We start from the raw sequence: 6,360 nt of genomic DNA, 5'->3' as shown, positions 1-6,360 counted from the left end.
GGGGGGGGTGATGGAAAACTAGAAGCTGAAGCTGACTGTTATTAAATCATAAAAAACAATCCCATTTCGGGAAGAAATGCTAAAGACACCTCTGTTAAAATAAGAGCTGTAGTTGGTTGTTTTTACTCTTTATTCTTTGCTCTTTGAGATGCCTGCCACCCAGCTCCCATATAAATACCTGGAGAGTTATTCTTTCTCATGAATGTCAGGCCTTAGCTTGGCTTGTTTCTAGCCAGCTTTTCTTAAATTGCCCCAGCTACCTTTTGCCTCTGGGCTTTTTCCTTTTCTCACTTCTGTAATCTTACTTTCATTCTTACTCCGTGGCTGGCTTAGTGGCTGGGTGGCTGGGTGGCTGGCTCCTAGCATCCTCCTCCTTCTCTCACTCCTAGATCTCCTTTCTTCCCAGATTTCTTCTTCTATTTATTCCCTCTGCCCGCCTTCTACACTATTCGTCATTCAGTTCTTTATTCGACCAATCAAGTGTTTTAGACAGGTAAAGTAACACAGCTTCACAGAGTTAAACAAATACAACGTAAAAGAATGCAGCACACCTTTGCATCAGTAAAACAGTATAAACAAATGTGACACATCTTAAAATAATATTCTACAACAAAAAGCAAAACAAAAAAAGATATGCTATAAATTTTATTGTGACAAATTACTCATTGAGTCCAACAAAATAAAATATAAATATAAAACAAAAATGATAGGTGCAAGAGATGGCTCAGCAGTTAAGAGAACTTGCTGCTCTTGCAGAGGACCAGGGTTCAGTGCCCAGAAGCCATGCTGCATGACTCACAACCATGCCAGTTCTGAGGATCCAATGCCCTCTCCTGGCCTCTTACAACACCAGGCATACCTGTGGTGTGCATACATGCAGGCAGGCAAAAGACTCATGAACATAAAATAAAAATAAAAAAAATATTTTAGAAAAATAGGAAATGAGAAATAGGAGACTAATGATTTATTGGCGTGATTATGGGTCAAACATTGAAAGAAATCATGTTCAAATTTAATGAGAGCTCAGCCAGTTAAGTTAAAAATTATACTTTATTATTAATGACTCTTGCATATGCATGAGATTGCCAGTGAGGACAGGAAATGCAAACTACCAGCAACAACCTCAGTCCCCGATCTTCACTCTCCACATTTCTCCCAGTCTTCATGATCTACTGCTGTGCTGAGGTCCCCTTCTCAAGCACACTGGACACCCACTCACCTCCACTGTAGCAGGTGGCTGTCCACTCTCCTTGCATGGCACCCACTCTCTTTTTTATAACCACAAAGTTCCAGTGTCCCTGCCTTTGCCCTCCTTCTTCCCACCTTTTTAGAAACCTTCCACTGTGAATTCTTTTCCGCTGTACCATCAGCAACTATTTATTTCTGTTCTTTCAACATATAAATATAATCTTTAAAATCGCTCACACATTTCCATACTTCTCGTCCCTTCCTTCTAGTTCTATTTACTTCTCCCTTCACAGATTCTTCCTCCTCCTCTTCCTCCTCCTCCTCCTAAATAAATGTGGAACACGAACCTACTACATAGTTATACTTGTAATCTCCAGACAGAAAGAATCCCAGGATCACATCATGGCTCACCAGTCTGGGCCTGTACGAGACGTCTTTAATAGCAATATTTTCACTGCTCCAGACCTTAGTCTTGGCAAAGACCTGCTCGTTTCTAGTTGTAGAATTCATGTGAAGAACCTGTCTCAGTGGAGCTCCCAGATACATCACAGCTTTCTGTATCCTCGGAAGAGAAGATGGCTCCATGGGAAGATTTCCTTTCATGGCATCAAGAAGGACCTCAGGGCTCACCTGTGGCAGTGTCACTGCCACTTTCCTGTGTCGCTGGTGGAGTTTTTAGAGGCTTTCATGAAAGCTCCTCGGATGAGGACTTTTGTCAGGATAACAGGCGAGAACTAGACAGAAGTTTTACAATGGTCATTTTGCTATATATATAGTGTTCGGTTTTTTACCCTACACTCAAAATTCTCAACTTCTGATTGCCAACACCCATGGTAAAGGAACCCCGATGTTATGCTATGAAGACAACTATATCACTTCAAAGTAGTGAAGAACTTGGCTCTAAGTCCATGTCCCTTCAGAATATGACATGACGTTGTCCCTAACACAGCCTTCACCGGGGCCTCCATTTTAAAATTGTCCAAGTGCTATCAGAAAGGTAATTTTGCCTTTGAATAAACAGTCTCATCAACACTGCAGAAGAATTCAAAAGCAAGCAGTAACTAGTCTCAATTTACCAATTTTCTACACACCATAAAGGAACAATCTGAGTCCCTTTTGTTTGGTTTTATTTGAAAATTTCAGTGTGCTCTCTGATGGCTAGTGGGGTAGGACCATGTCATAGGTTTTGTCAATTTGACACAAACCTACATACATTTGGGAAGAGAGAATCTCAAGTGAGGGATTGCTCCGTTAGGCTGGCCTGCAATCCCATCTGTGAGGCACATTTGTAATTGCTAACTGGTGTAGGAAGGTCCATTCTTCTGTGGGAGGTGCCATTTCCAGGCAAGTAACAGACAAGCATTGAACAAGTTACAGAGAGCGAACCAGTAAGCAGCATTCTGTAACATGAATTCTAATTGGTCTTAGTAAGAAAAACCGAGTCAGATATCAAGGTGAAAGCTGAAATATCAGAGAAGCAGAGCAGCCAGCTATAACACAAATCTTACAAGGTCTTATTAATAAAAACAAATCTGAATCCAGTTATTGGAGTGAATGCTGGAAGATCAGAGAAGCAGAACAAGCCACAGCCACCTCACCTTGCCAATTCCTCAGCTGATCCTGCTTCCTCAGATGGGAAGCCTCTGAGTCCTCATCTGAATGGCCCTCAGCTGAACTGCTGCTCAAAAGCCTAAAATCTTAACCAGCTCTAGTTCCTGGTCCTCACGCCTTATATACCTTTCTGCTTCCTGCCATCACTTCCTGGGATTAAAGGCGTGAGTCACCATGCATGGCTGTTTCCAGTGTGGCTTTGAACTCGCAGAGATCCAGATGGATCTGTGCCTTAGGAATGCTAAGATTAAAGGTGTGTGCGCCACCATTTTCTGGCCTCTGAATCTAGTGGCTGTTCTGTTCTCTGACCCCTGGTAAGTTTACTAGGGTGCACAATATTTTGGAGAATATAATATCACCACAGCTAGCCACTAGAAAAACTTCTTGCCTCTAAGAATCCTCAGAAATAAAAGGCCAAGATCCTGTCTCCACTCTGCCTTATCTCTTCCTCTCTCCACCCAGCCATATCACTTCCTACTTCCTCCTCCTCAGAAGTGCTGGGATTAAAGGCATGAGATCCCAAGTGCTGAGATTAAAGGTGTATACCACCACTGCCTGGCCTCTAGTGGCTGGCTCCGCATTCTGATTTCCAGGCAAGCTTTATTTGTTAGAGCACAAAGCATCACTGAAGCATTCCCCTAGGGTCTCTGGTTCAGTTTCTGCTCCAAGTTCCTACCTTGAGTTCCTGCCTTGGCTTCCCTCCTTAATGGACTGTGACCTATAAGCTAATAAATTCTTTTTGCTTCAGTTGATTTTGGTTGGCATTAATCACAGCAACAAAAAGCAAGGACAGACTAAGTGTAAAAAAAAAAGAAAAGAAAAGAAAAAAATGTGTTGTTAAAGAGGGAGAGGGAGAAGAGATGCCAGGCACTGTAGCATACTCCTGTAATCTCAGCACTTGGACTAAAGAAGTAAGGTCACAAGTTCAAAGCCAGCCTGGGCTATGCAATGAATTCCAGGTCAGTCTCAGCTACATAGTAGTAGATCTTGTTTCAAAAATATAGTTATATAAGTGTACATCATATGCTTTTTTATGCCAGTTGTGTTAAAATTTTGCCATTTGGGTACATACTTATTAAATATAACATTTTAAATAATTTCCCAGTTTCTTTCATATATAATATATGATTACCTGGGTGGCTTACATTATGTTCTATCAGAAGATTAGCTGTATCAGTATTTATGTCTCTACTTAAGACAGTTCCTCTGAACTACAGATTCCAAAATCCAGCTGTCCATAGCTGGCCTTCTAATTTGATGTACTTAAACTTACACACCCTTCTCTGGGTCCCTAGCCACTTCTCCACTTCTCCTTGTGACGGTTGTGATGCGGGGACCCGGGCTTAGCTACGCACATTCCTCCCTTTTCAACTACTTGCCTTTAGCTTTGCCAGGACGGATCCTAAAAGTCAGCATCCCCTGCGAGAGCTGGTGGTTCTTGCACTCACGGTGCCTGCAGCAGCTACTTTCTGTTTCCAGCTCTTTCATAAGCAGGCAAAGACATCTCCATTTGCTTCTCCGCCCCCGCCCCCACCCCTGCCAAGGTTCCTGCAGTGGCCTGGACCCTAGGCCTGGAGGTCAGACTCCCAGACGGTGGGGCCCCTTTTCCACCTCTGGATTCTAAAGACCCAACCAATGCTTCAGAAGCTCTCTGTAGCCCCTACACTCTGCAGCTGCGGACTGTGCTTGGCTTCGCTGCTTTTCCTTTCAGTTGTAAAATGCCCATATTTACTTGATTTCAATTAAACTCTGTCAATCTAACCTGTGTGATTTCTGTTTTCTTGACTAGTACTTGATCAACATGTGCAGACTGGGCTAACAGAACAAGTCCAAAATTAAGTTTGGGCTCCTTGCCTCGGAGTGGGCTCCTTTCTCAATACTCACCATCTTAGTAAAGAGGGCAGCAGCTTGGCAGCAGCTCCCCGTGTCCTGAGAATGTGCTGTGCACTGTGCTTGGGCCCACCCTTTCACCCTAAAGCCATCAGCATCCACTCAAAATGCTAACTCCCTGATGCCGTCTTCTTCGTCCAGTTTTGTGTGGACAGCTGTTCCGCATCCATCCTCCTCCCCATCCGCTCTATGCCCTGAAGCTTGACTGATCCATTCAAAGGATACTTGTCTATGTAACTTCTCTTTCAAACTTCTTCCCACCACCCACCTACCTCCCTTCCCCAGAGGTTGAGTCTTCTCCACCCTCTGCTCTAGGGTCAAACAATGTTTGTATCGATTTGTCCAATATTAAAATGGTAGACTAGGAGTTAGACAAATCCCCTGCCGCAGGCAAGGGAAAGAGGCTCTTGGTAGATTACTATTATTTTTACTTAAACATTTAGTATGACTGACTTCCTGTTCTTCTCCAAGACAAAGTCTTGGTAGATATTTTCCTCCTTTAGGGAACTGTTTTGTGGGACTTTAAAATTGCCCAGGAGGATTGTATGTGGCTCCCGTGTTGGGAACCAATCAGCTTCCCTTTCTTTATCTGGATTAGCCAATCCCTTGCAATAATCCAAACCAGCCAGTTCTGTGAGAGAAAGGAAACTCATCCCATTCCCAAGGATAACATCTCCCATTCTCTCAGCAATCTCAGACACCAGCTCTGGGTCCTCTTTCCTTCTTGGGGAGTCTGCCTCTTTGTGTGTGTGTGTGGGGGGGGGGTGTTTCAACAGTAAAAATCTGACTGGGTACTTTGACCTTGTTTTTCCTGACTATTGGTTCTTTAAATCAGCAGAAAAGGGAATTTATTACTAAAACCCTAGACAACATACCATCATGACATCATAGATGTGAATACATAGGTAACATATTCCAGGAGCACTATGCTAGTTGCTGAACACATGGAAATTTCCTAAAATAACTCATAAGTATAGCGCAAGTCCAATCAAGATGCCCAAAGGGAAATGTCATAGTGCTGATGTTAAAACTTAACAGTATCACAAAATGAAAAATCAATCTCACTTATTAATATACAAGTAAAAAGTTGTCTATTATAGTGTGTCTATATGTGTGGGCACACAGGTTTGTGTGCATAAGTACCTACATGTGTGTGTGCTTGTGTATGTAGAGACTAGGAGTTGACATCAGGTATCTTCCTTGATCATTCTCCATTTTTTCTATTGAGACAGGGTCTCCCACTAATCCAGAGTTCAACAGTTCTGGCTAGTGTAGTTAGCCAACTTACCCCAGATACCTCCTTTCTCTGCCTTCTGAATTCTGGGATTACGGGTAGGGTACCACACCTGTCTAGCTTTAACATGGGTTCCAGGATCTTGACTCTTGTGGGGCAAATGTTTTAGCCACCAAGCCTTCTCTCATCTCCCAATAAAAACTCTTCAAATAAAGTAGTGGAGAATAAGATACCAAGATACCCTCCTTTAATGAAAACACTACACTATGGCATCATAAGATTCAGGAAAAGAAAACAATGGCTGTATGTAAAGATGGTCTAGCACTTAAGAACATTTAATGTTCTTGCAGAGAACCTGAGTTCAGTTCTCAGAACCACATCAGATGACTCACAGACATCTTTAACTCGGGGTCTAGGAGAACTGATGTTGACCACAT

The sequence above is a fragment of the Onychomys torridus genome, chromosome 2 (assembly GCF_903995425.1).
Source record: "Onychomys torridus chromosome 2, mOncTor1.1, whole genome shotgun sequence".
Taxonomy (NCBI): domain Eukaryota; kingdom Metazoa; phylum Chordata; class Mammalia; order Rodentia; family Cricetidae; genus Onychomys; species Onychomys torridus.
This window is presented reverse-complemented; position numbering follows the sequence as displayed.